This window comes from Salarias fasciatus, chromosome 13 (assembly GCF_902148845.1).
Source record: "Salarias fasciatus chromosome 13, fSalaFa1.1, whole genome shotgun sequence".
NCBI lineage: Eukaryota > Metazoa > Chordata > Actinopteri > Blenniiformes > Blenniidae > Salarias > Salarias fasciatus.
In genome coordinates, this window is record NC_043757.1 from 28,326,689 (window position 1) to 28,339,511 (window position 12,823).

At 53.2% G+C, this 12,823-nt stretch overlaps 1 non-coding gene across 1 annotated transcript; it reads left to right on the plus strand.

Annotated features, from left to right (window-relative positions):
- Positions 1 to 249: 249 nt before the first annotated feature.
- trnag-ucc (transfer RNA glycine (anticodon UCC)) lies at positions 250 to 321 on the plus strand. Its single transcript has one exon. It is a non-coding gene; the product is annotated as a tRNA-Gly (tRNA).
- Positions 322 to 12,823: the final 12,502 nt, after the last annotated feature.

Here is a 12,823-nt window from a genome sequence, read left to right on the forward strand (position 1 = left end):
TGGCCCTGGAGAGTGTCCTGAAATGACCCTGTTCCTGTCTCAGACAGCACAATAATAAAACCGAAGCGTTCGGTGTGAGGAATCGGACCAGCAGCCTCCTGAGCCCTGGAGCAGAGCAGAGCTGCCTCTGAGCGGACTGATGCCTGATCAGGCAGAGAACCAGAGCAGCTGGGCTCCTCCTCCTCCTCCCCTCCTCCTCCTCTCCTCCTCCTGATCTGCTGAGCTGGCAGCTCACCACAGCTGTACTCAGCGATGGTGGTATAGTGGTGAGCATAGCTGCCTTCCAAGCAGTTGACCCGGGTTCGATTCCCGGCCATCGCAGTGCTCTGAGTTTCCTTTTCATTAAAGTTGTTGCTGTTTTCCCTGATGTGAAGCTCGGTGGGATTCCCAACCACCGTTAGAGGCGTTTGTTCAACTTCTCTGTCGTTCTTCAACAGCTGAGTCCAGGAAAACACTGCCGGAACGAGATTCTACAGCATCTGAAGTTCAGATCAGACTCAAAGCGGCCTGAAAATGACGCCAGTCATGAGACTGTGTCATGGAAATCTACTGAACCCACGCAGTACTGTTTCCTCAGCTGGATCACCTCTCACAGTCCACCTGCAGCCAGCCTGAACAGCAACACGAGACACAGAGCACTACAGCCGGGAATCGTACCCAGAGCAGCTGCCTGGAAGGCCGCCATGCTCACCACTACACCACTGCGTCACAAAGAGGAGTCTGTCTCTGGAGAGAACAGAAAGAAGGAGCTCAAACACGACAGGCTGAAAGTACCTTTCCCTCAGGACATCTCCGCTGAAGCAGCGATGCCGAGCGTCAGGGACACCGGGCCGTCCGGGGTTCCTGCCAGCTCGGGGCTCTGCAGGGGGGCAGGAGGCAGACACTCCCAGTGAACGGCTGAGGCTGGCTTTACTCTGCAATCACAGAAAATAACAGCATTCATCCATAACGGCGTCTCTGCTCTGGACCGCCGAGGGGGCGCAGTGCGCTGGAGCTCCTCACGGGGCGACCAGGCCTGCAGCTAGCTGCCCCCTCCCCCAGCGGGGAATTCCCCCCCCCCCCCGGTGAGGAATCTCCCCCCGGGCAGCGGGTTGGAGCAGTGGGTGTCCGGCTGAGTCCAGCGTTCGGACCGGACGCCGTGGATCAGTGAGGTGGAGCCTCCTCCGTCAGGACCTCTTCCTGTGTGGCTTCACTCACTGCTGAAGACATTTCAGCAGAGTGCAGCCGCCGGGATTACCAGGATGTGTTTCAGTCATACAGGAAATGGATGGATTGTTTTTCTCCCCTTTTATTCTGGAAAGGATCCGATCAGATGATTCCAGAACGTCACTGTTCAGCAGTGGAACACGTCTGTAAAACCGCCTGTCGGGCCGTAACAGTGAGACTGGCTCATATAAGACTGAATACAACAAATACATGCATGGTTTCAGTGGGAGGGCGAGTGGCCAGATGATTGGCTGTATATAAAGGTGGGCGGGGCTAATGCAGCGTCCCCCACAGCATTCTGAAGCTTCCTGCAGGTCGTCTCCAGACTGAACTCTGTAAACCAGATGTAATGTGATTGGTCCAGCCTGTCACATGACCTCATCATGTGGACAGAGGAGGAGCTGTGATTGGCTGATTGATGCTGAACTTTAACCCCTAAAATCAACAGACTGACATGAAACTGGGACTCTGGTCAGGAAGAAACTAGAGACACAGACCAGAACCTGTTCTGGAACCAGGACGTAACGTGGGCAGGGTTGGGCAAAATGTAAAATATTTCACATTATTTGTTACTGTGGTCTGAAAGTAATTACATTACAGTTACATTACAATATCACTGCCTCTGAGTTGTTATATATTACACTACTTTTGTATTACTTTTGTATTACTTTTGAGTTACTTCCACCAAAATGACTGCAGAAATATTACTTGGGCGTTGTAATTTGCTGAAATGTAGTGCAGCATTATGTAGAACCCTGAAACCACTAACAACTTAATATAATGGCCACAGAGCAATGCAATGTCACACGGTGCAATGGAATCAGCAAGAATGGATGTCAGAACCACAAAAGCAGACAGAGGATCAGTCTGGTAGGTTATGATAGAGATGATGAAAAACAGTAGAGGCTGGCGTTCCATCACGTGGGCAGAACTGAGACAAGACATGACCTCCACTTCCACAGACATGGGAACATCAACTGCTGCTTTGGGCTGTGCAGCAAACCTTTGTTAGTTACTGTACTGTAGGTACTGGCGATGTCCATCTCGCAAGGTAGACTCTTCGTCTGTATTTATCTTCACCAGTCGGCTCCAGGAGAAAACTCTTATTCATGATGTTTTTCCCCCGCCACACCGTCTCCCTGTGTTTTCTAAAACTAGTTTTAAACAACGACACCTACTCAGGGCAAAATGCATGGTAGTGTGTGTCACTTAGATTCTAATGGATGAAATGCTATTAAATTGATTAGTAAGGCATTATATTACTGTGCAGATAGTAATATATTACTGTAATAGTGTTACTTTTGTAATACATTACCCCAACGCTGGATATGGCCATGTCCACTCTGAAATTCAGCATGTTTGAATGAGTTCTAATGAGAAGCCAACATCACCGCCCCCTGCTGGACCGTCCCTGGAATCACAGCCTTGGCTTCATTTCCACCACTGGAGGTTTGAGCAGGTGAATCAGCTCTGAAACACTCCGTCAGCTCAGACACTCCTGGGAATCAAACACAGGCTCCTCTGGCGGTGCGGCTCACGCCTCACTGGAGGAGTCAGAGTGTCGTCAGTGGAGGAGGCCTGGCGGCAGCACACACACACACACACACACACACACACACAGTCTTGTATTTCTATCCTTGTGGGGACCGTCCATTGACTCCCATTCATGTCTAGCCCCTAACCCTGACCCTTACCCTAACCCTAACCCACACCACAACAAAGCCTAACCCTAAAGAAATGTTTTTGCACTTTTACTTTTTTCAGTAACAACAACATGGTCAAGAAAACACTGTTTCTCCTACTTAGGACCGGAAAAAGGTCCCCACAAGGCACGTCGTTTCACGTTTTGCTATCCTTGTGGGGACATTTGGCCCCAACAAGGATAGAAATACAAGAACACACACACACACACACACACACACACACACACACACACAGAGTGATGCAGACAGACACACATGCGCACGGACACGCACCAGCGTCAAGGCTGGGGAGAGTTTCTGTTTCTGTTCCATCTGCTGGAGGCTGGATGCTGAGTCACAGAGGAGCTTCAGTCAGAGACAACCGGGAGGGAGACAGAGGGACCAGAGACAGCCGGACCAGAGACAGCCAGGACCAGAGACAGCCAGGACCAGAGTAGGGAGACAGAGGGACCAGAGACAGCCGGACCAGAGACAGCCAGGACCAGAGTAGGGAGACAGCTGGACCAGAGAGAGCTGGACCAGAGACAGCCGGACCAGAGACAGCTGGGACCAGAGACAGCCGGACCAGAGACAGCCGGGACCAGAGACAGCCGGACCAGAGACAGCCGGACCAGAGACAGCCGGGACCAGAGACAGCCGGACCAGAGACAGCCGGACCAGAGACAGCCGGACCAGAGACAGCTGGGACCAGAGACAGCCGGACCAGAGACAGCCGGGACCAGAGACAGCCGGACCAGAGACAGCCGGACCAGAGACAGCCGGACCAGAGACAGCTGGGACCTGAGACCGAGGGACCAGAGACAGCTGGACCTGAGACAGCCAGGACCAGAGACAGCCGGACCAGAGACAGCCGGACCAGAGACAGCTGGGACCTGAGACAGAGGGACCAGAGGACTCTCACAGCGGTCAGACTCATACATGTCCTTGCATGAGAAAGCAGCTTTTGTCTTCTGGTTGTGTTTTGAGTGAGCAGAGACTGGTTTCCGGTTCAGGGTGGGACATGTCGTGGGACATGTCGTGGGACATGTCGTGGCTCGTGCAGCTGTCCAACACTGACCCCTCCTCATTAGAAATCTGACGTCAAATGTCATTAAAACACTTTCACCCAGTGCGGCAGGACTCGATTCCACCCCCTCCTGGCTCAAATGAAACTTAAGCGTCCACAGCTGGGACGCCGTCTCGTCCCCAGGCCTGACTCCTCCTCCTGTCTGAATGAAGGTTACACCACCACATCTCCACCTTGTTCAGCCACTCCCATTGAATATCTTCCCAGAAACCCTTTCTGCCTCAAACAGGCTCATTCTGCAGGAGGAAATGAAAGGATGTAAAATAAAACCCTAAAGATGTCAGAGGAAAAGAGAGGAATTGGAATTGCATTACTTAACTTTTTATGTTTCTATTATATAGAACCTACTCAGGGGCTCTATATATGTCGGCTCTTCCTATCATTGTGAAGCAGAATTCACCAAGCGTTGGATTGTTCTCCCACTAATAGGGAACGTGAGCTGGGTTAGACCGTTGTGAGACAGGTTAGTTTTACCCTGCTGATGATGTGTTGTTGCAATAGTACTATTGCAACAACACATCATCAGCAGGGTAAAACTAACCTGTCTCACGATGGTCTAATATAATATAATACACACATATATATATATATATATATATATATATATATATATATATATATATATATATAGAGAGAGAGAGAGAGAGAGAGAGAGAGAGAGAGAGAGTATATTTCTGCTCACATTAAAACCAAATTTAATACCTGCTTTCCCAAATTTTAATTTTCATTGATCAATTTATAACGAAACCCCCAACCAATACACTTCTCGCTTAGAAAACCTGGATTCATAGAATCCCTGGATTGAAAATCAGCTAAGAAACTGGAAAAGTATAAAGGAACAAAATAAATCTAGAGCTAATGAAAAGTGTGCCTCTGAACTTGCGTTCAAACCAGCAAGCCACACCATGAACTTACAAATGACCGAATGACTCAGATTTCAGACATTCAGGAAAACGGCTTCTTTCTATGCATAACCTCTATGAAGGAAGGGCCTGCTGGAGGCGGGGCCTGTTGGAGGCTGGGTCTGCTGGGGCGGGAGCATATATGTCAGGTTCTCTTTCAAACCTCCCTCGGTATCTCACTATGGGAAACGCCTCCTGGCGTGACCGATTATGGAAGCTCCAATGACACCACGTCTGTCATGTGACAGACCGATCATCTCGAGATGCATGGGGCAGCCCGCCCCCCTTATAAGCGGCCCCCGCGCTGCACCCACCATTCTCGCTTTCTTCCACGTGAAGATCATCACTTGGCTCCTCAGCGGTCCTGATTTTGGATTTTCATTTAACTGCTCTTCTGACGCGCCGTCAAGGTAGTCACCGATCGTGAATTTCCAACTCAGGATTCACTTCGCTGCTTTCGTTGCGAGAGTGTGCGTTTTTTGGCTTTAGTTTGACCGTCGAGGTAGGCTATGGCTACCGCTTCCTCGGCTAGCGGCAAGGGAAAGGACGTCGAGTCCCGTCCCTGCCCGGCCTCTTGCGGTTTCACCATTTCAGAGAGAGACCCACATCCTCTCTGCATCGCCTGTATGGGAGTGCAGCAGGCCCAGGCTTCACTCGCGGACAACGCGAAGGACGATGACCTGGACCTCCTTAACGACGATAACGAGGAGGATGACGATGACGCAATCCTCCCGCCGACTCCAGCATCCCGACCCAGCAGCTCAGTTAGCGGAGGAATCCAACCCCCCTCTTCACCCTCGGAGGTCGACGAGGTAAACGGGCGGCATCACGGCTGGGTATAGACTGGCCCGCGTCACCGGATGACAAGGGCGAGGAGAGGGATTTATACGACGGCAAAATTCTGCCGTCTCGCCCGGTGTCGAAGAAGCAGGTCATGCCCGTCGTCCCAGCGTGCATGGAGGAGATGAAGCGGTTTTGGGATAAACCGTTTCGCCACAGAGTCCCCGTCAAGGGTTACTCTGGCCTGGAAGTGGCTAACAGCAGGGAGTGGGGCCTCGGAGATCCCCCGGTAGTCCACCTCCACCCCAGCCACCGGTTCACGCTCACCGTGGTGGGCCCCAGCCTCCCGGAGAAAATGGAGCGCTTCTCCGCCTCCATGTTTCAAAAGATGTACAGATCAGCAGCCCAATCAGTGAACAGCTTAAATGTTGTCACCCTGCTGACAGCCTACCAGGCCGAACTTTTCCAGGAGATGGGGGTCCTCCTGGATAAAGGCTCCCCAAGTCCCAAAATATGGGAGGAGATGTGTGTGGTCACGGACCTCATCCTACGGGTCTCCAGGGGTGCGGTCCAGGGCTGCAGCTGTGTTATGGGGCTCGCAGTGGCAGGAGAGAGAGCGCTCTGGCTGAATCTCTCCAGCCTGTCGGACCAGGAAAAACAGGTCTTTATTGATGCTCCCTTCGACCCATCAAGGGCTAAGGGCTTGTTTGGCGAGGCTGTCTCGGCCATGCAGCAGACCAGTGACCTGAGGAAGAAGCAGGGAGAAGCCTTTGATCTCTGCCTTCCTCGCAAGGTTGCCTCTCACCCCACCCCGCCACCCCGCCAGGGATTCGCGGCTGCGGCGAGAGCGCGCAGCAGCGGCTATAAGGACCCCAGACTGCGCATGTCTGAGCAGCCAGCGTCTCACCAGCGCAGAGCTCAGCAGCAGAAACACTGGCCCCAAAAGTCCTTTGCCACTGCAGCTGCCGCTCCAGGCGCCGGTCCGACCTGCCCGTCCCGCCCCCCGGACGGGAAGAAAAAACGGTCGGCCTAGGTGTCGTGGTTCGCGGACACAGAGGCTCAGCAGTCAGCACTCACAGAGATCCCTGCTCTGAGCCCCTCCGGAACAGGTCACATGTTTCCCTCTCCTCCCAAGAAACGGAGGATGGATGTTCTGGACCAATGTTCCACTCAGCGCTGTGTAACGGCCCCGTTCGGTCTTCCCGTTCACAGACTGAATTATGCACTCGTTCCCCCAGTGCACAGTTTCGTTTCCCCCCTTCGTCGCCCCACGGGGACAGTTCTAAGGGAAGTGGAAAGAAGCGCAATGTTCACACCAAGCACTTCTCCTGGTTTTTCAATAAAAAACAAGCTGTCGCAGGCAGGCTCAGTCATAAAGCAGAGAGCGCAGCGAACACAAAACAAAAAGAAAAATCAAGAAGTGCAGGATAGTCTGTCTCCCCCAGAGGGCGCAGCTGCTCCACTGTTGAGCTTCAGGCCACCGGGCCCTCTCGCTGTCAACGCAGAGGAGTGGCGCGCATGCGCAGTGAACCACTGGGTGTTTACAATGGTTTCCAGGGGTTACAGGCTGCAGTTCGCTGTAAGGCTGCCCCGCTTCAACGGTGTGCTGACGTCAGAAGCTGCGGGGGAAGCCGCAGAGGCTTTAGAGAGCGAAATATTTTCTCTATTAAGCCGCAGGGCAATTCGCCTTGTACCGGAGGGAGAGAGAAATCAGGGGTTTTATTCCCGGTATTTCCTCATTCCAAAGAAAGGAGGTTCATTGATCTGCGGTTCCTCAATCTACACCTCCGAAAGTACAAATTCAAAATGCTCACGCACAAGGTTCTGTTTCGATCCATTCGTCCAGGCGACTGGTTCACTTCAGTGGACCTGCAGGACGCTTATTTTCATATAAGCATATATCCCGCACACAGGAAATATATCTGGGTTGCGTTCAAGGGAACGGCTTACAAGTATCAGACCCTGCCTTTTGGGCTGTCACTCGCCCCAAGAGTTTTCAGCAAGTGTGTGGAAGCAGCTGTGAAATGGATGCGAGCATCGGGCCTCAGAGTGTTCGCGTATCTGGACGATTTTCTCCTCTGTGGATCCAGCAAAGAGAAATCGGAGGGGGATACGCGAAAGCTGATGGACAGGCTGTACAGTTTGGGGTTCAGTATAAACCCCGTAAAGAGCTGTTTGTCTCCCACTCAGAGGATCGAGTATTTGGGCCTCGAAATAGACTCTGTTTCATTTCGGGGTTTTCTGTCCCATGCTTGAGTGGAGAAATTTCGCCAACACCTGGCTTTATGTCGGAGAGGAAGTTCAGTGTCATTACGGGACTGTCTCCGGCTGTCAGGGATGATGGCGTCATCAATATCTGTCATTCCGCATGGGCTGCTGAAAATGAGGGATTTTCAGGGCTGGATATCCTCCCTGCGTCTGGACGCACGACGTCACCTCAGGCGTATGGTGAGGGTTTCCCCGGGATGCCTCCTGGCTCTCCGTCACTGGAGGGACCCGGAGATATTCTCAGCCGGCGTCCCGTTGGGAGCGGTTATGATGAGGAAGACTGTTACAACCGATGCCTTGTTAACGGGGTGGGGAGCGGTTTTCGGGGGGAGGTCAGTGAACGGGACCTGGCCCCCGACGCTCCGTCAGGCTCATATAAACTACTTGGAGCTGTTGGCTGTGTTCCTAGCCCTCAGACATTTTCTGCCCCTCCTGGGAAAGTGTCATGTGCTGGTCAGAGCGGACAACACGACAGCAGTGGCCTACATAAACAGGGAAGGAGGCACTCGCTCCGTAAAATTACACAGACTGGCTCAGAGTCTGTTATTATGGAGCAGCGAACACCTGTTATCGCTGCGCGCAGTGCATCTTCCGGGTGCACTGAACAGCGGGGCAGATTTACTCTCCAGGGGAAATCCCTTGTACGGGGAGTGGAGACTGAACCCCGAGGTGCTTCTCCGGGTGTGGGAGAGATTCGGCCGAGCGTCCGTAGATCTCTTCGCATCGCACGAAAACGCGCAGTGTCCCCTATTCTTCTCATTACGAGACAGGGACGCGCCGCTGGGGGCGGACGCGTTTGCGCACCCGTGGCCAAACGCGCTGCTGTATGCTTTCCCTCCTCTCTATCTCATCACTCCAACGCTGATCAGAGTGAAAGAGCAGCAGCTTTCATTAATCCTGATAGCTCCTTACTGGCCCAGCAGGCCGTGGATGGCGGAGCTGATACAGCTCGTACACGGCCAGCCGTGGCCGTTACCGTTACGCACGGACCTGGTGTCGCAAGCGTGCGGGCAGATTTTTCATCCGAACCCCGAACATCTGGCTCTCTGGGCTTGGTTTGTGAGAGGGTGAATTTACACGAGTCTGGTCTCCCGTCGAGGGTGATTGAGACTATTCAGTGCGCACGAGCACCTGCCACGCGATCATTATATGACAATAAATGGCGCGCGTTTGAAAAATGGTGTGAGACTAAAGTTATCATTCCGTTTCAGTGTTCTGTCCCGGATGTGTTGTGCTTCTTGCAGGACTTATTGGACGGTCAAAAAGCTTCTTCCACCATTAAGGTCTATTTGGCCGCTATTTCGGCGTGTCACGTGGGCTTTGGAGGCGCACCTGTCGGGCAGAATCCTCTAATTAAGAGGTTTATGAAGGGGGCGCATCGGCTGCGTCCCGTGCGTAAACACCTGGTCCCATCATGGGATTTACCCACAGTTCTGGAGGCGCTCACAAGTTTGCCCTTTGAGCCGTTAGAATGTGCAGATTTAAGAGTGCTCTCTCTTAAAACTATCCTGCTGCTGTCTTTAACGTCAGCTAGACGGATAGGTGAGTTACAGGCTTTGTCTGTGCACGCCTCCTGCCTTCAATTCTCCCCAGACTATGGGAAGGTGACCTTGCGTCCTAACCCGGCGTCTGTGCCTAAGGTTAGTGATTCTGCTTACAGCTGTTCCACGCTTGAGCTGCTCACTTTTCACCCACCACCGTTTGCAGGGGAGGATCAGCAACGACTCAATTTCCTTTGTCCTGTGAGAGCGTTATGCATCTACATGGACAGGACTAAGGGATTTCAGAGGAGCAACCAGCTCTTCATATCGTGGGCTCCCTCTCATAAGGGGAGCGCCCTGACGCGCCAGCGCCTGTCACACTGGGTGGTGGAGGCTATAATCTTGGCGTATGAAAGTCGTGGTTTGCAGCCCCCGGAGAGGCCGCGGGCCCACTCCACCAGGGGCATGGCCACCTCATGGGCCCTGTTTAAGGGCACATCTGTGAGGGACATTTGTGCCGCTGCCAGCTGGGCGTCCCCACACACATTCATCCGATATTACAGGCTGGACGTGACCGAGACGTCTCTGGCTCATTCAGTCCTGAGTGTGGGTACATCTTAATTGCGTGCTAGCCCTAGGGGAAGGTTGAGGGTGTCGACCCATCGCGGGTCGCGGCTTTGTGGGCTTCGGAGCATGCAAATCCGGGAGTGGGCTATATCTCCCATAGTGAGATACCGAGGGAGGTTTGAAAGAGAACGTTAGGTTACTCACGTAACCCCGGTTCTCTGATAACCGAGTGAGGTATCTCACAACACTGCCCTACTTGCATCAGTGGAGTGGAAGAATTACACTTGACAATGGTGGGTGTAGCGCGGGGGCCGCTTATAAGGGGGGCGGGCTGCCCCATGCATCTCGAGATGATTGGTCTGTCACATGACAGACGTGGTGTCATTGGAGCTTCCATGATCGGTCACGCCAGGAGGCATTTCCCATAGTGAGATACCGAGGGAGGTTATCAGAGAACCGGGGTTACGTGAGTAACCTAACGATTGTTGTCCACTAAAACCTTTCTGGTTTTGGATTCAGGCTCTCAAGATGGTACTAAATGCTGAGCCTCTTCAGTCCGCCAGTCGGAGCCAGGACCAGGACTTTGAGGCAGCTGTAAAGAACCATCATAAGACCCTGGTTCCTCCCTGAGCCCTCCAGGACCCCTGCTCAGGACATGTCTCCATCCCTCCTCTGTCCTCTGGTCTCCCATCCCTCTGGTGTCTGTCTTCCTGGCTGCCGTACGGTCCTTCTTCTTGCCGGCCTCCAGACACTCCTGGAGTTGTGTCTCTGTGTGTTCTGGGTTTTGGACGTCCGTCTCGAGTCCTGGACGCCCTTGCTGCCTGCTCCGGAGTAATTTGTCCTCCTGCCTCAACCCTTCATAAGCAGGTGACCACCAGCCTGCCTCTGTACCATCTGGCTTCAGACACATGCTGCATTTCCAAAACCTTAAATTCACCAACAACTGGACGTCAGGGGTGAAATGGGGAAACTTTATTGACAGCTGGTCATGTTGCTGTTGCAGTCAGCTGGTACTGTCACTGCGGCTGTCTGAAGACGCTGTCGCGGGGTGTTCTCCAGAGAACACGTTGAAGCATGCTGATATTTAACAGAACATTTCCGGGCTTTTTCACTCCTTCAGGTAGAACAGCTGATCACTGCTGCTGCCTGAATCCTGGTTCCTCGCGCTCCCTCTCTGGGCCTGCAGATCTCCAGGCCATGCAGAGTCTTCCTGGGAACCTGAGGCAGCTTCATATGATCCGTCACGTTCCCTCCGGTGAGAAACGGCGTGTTGTGTCTCCGCAGGCTCATGGAGATTCCGGCGGGAGTTTTCACCATCGTGGCGGGCACCGCCGTCGCCACTGCTGCCGCCGCAGCTGTCGCCGCCGCGGTGGGGTTCGGCGCCGCAGTGACGGGCGTGGTCCAGGCCATCGCTGACGCCTGCCCCACACACCGGCAGTGTGGGATCGAGGTGGTGAACAGATGCAGTGACTGTACCCTCGGTAACCCCAGGTAACGCCGCTCCTCTGCTTCCACCAGGTCTCACATGTTCATGATTAACCCTTTCCCTGCTGAACAGGTGGTATACCTTCAGCGGGAGCTGCTCCTCCCCGTTCCCCCCCACCATCCCCCCCGGTGAGGTGGGGAGTGCTCTGTTCATCAAGACTCCTCACACGGCTCGAGGGGCCGTCGGAGTCGTGACCTATGACCTCCAGTGCCGGGTCGACCCCCAGCCCAGTGAGAAGGTGGCCGTGATGTTCTCCAACCCCTACGACTTCAACCTGTACTCCAACTGGTGCGCAGTGGGAGTTTTTGACGAGGACAGACGGTGCGATTACAATATGTATCGTGAGATGTATCATGACACGAGCCGCCGCTTCGTCAGGAGCAAAGCCGGCGGTCCCATCCTGAGTTACCACGGCGACCGAGTCACCATTCAGGCCACCATGTCAGACGCCTACCAGCCTGTCATCAAGGTGGAGGTCAAGGAGTCAGCTGCTCTCAAGTCTGAACAATAGGAGCGGGATGAACTGCATGCTCATCTGGTGTGAAACATTTAACCAGAAGAGACGATGAAGAAGAGCTAAAAGACGTGGAAGCTGTTGATAGACGAGGAGGGTAGCATGTAGCATGTAGCATGTAGCATGTAGCATGTAGCATATAGCAAGTAGCTTGGCTTGGAGCTTCCTGCTGTACAGGCGAACTGATGAGTGACCTGCTGCTCTGCTGGTCCGGCTGCCGGGTTGTTCCAGCTTGTCTTTTGCTTCTGTGGGATGTTAGCTGACAGTGTGTCTCCATCCATCATTCCATCATCATTAAAGAGTGTCCTGACATGGCCTCATGGTGTGACTGTTGACTCGCCTCTCCGGCACTTGGACACAACCTTGTCCTCCCTGAGCGCCCGGGGAAAGACCCTGTTCACATGGAAGGTTCCACAATCCCTCTGTCAATGAGAACGGTAGAACAATCACCTTGACAGGCCGGACCAACTCATTTCACTCACATCTGAAGCCATTTCTGCACTAACACCTCGAGCAGCTCACCTACCGGTCCAACCCTGGAGCCAGGTTCTCCCACCAGCTCTGGTTCTGCCCCGGTTCTTCCCCGGTTCTGCCCTGGTTCTGCCCTGATTCTGCCCTGGTTCTGAAGGTAGAGCCAGTGAGCTGGCCCGCAGAACACTGAAAACAATGAGCATGTAAAGAACTAGTCTACCAAAAGACAGAGCTCCCTGTATTCTTCCAGTAAAAAACGACTTCTGTTTCTGCCTTGATGTTCGTTAGTATCAGCAGCAGAACATCAGGTGGATTCTCCTGAAATACTGTCTGACCGAGACATGGAGAAAACAAAAGAAAGCTTTCTCTGAAAAACACA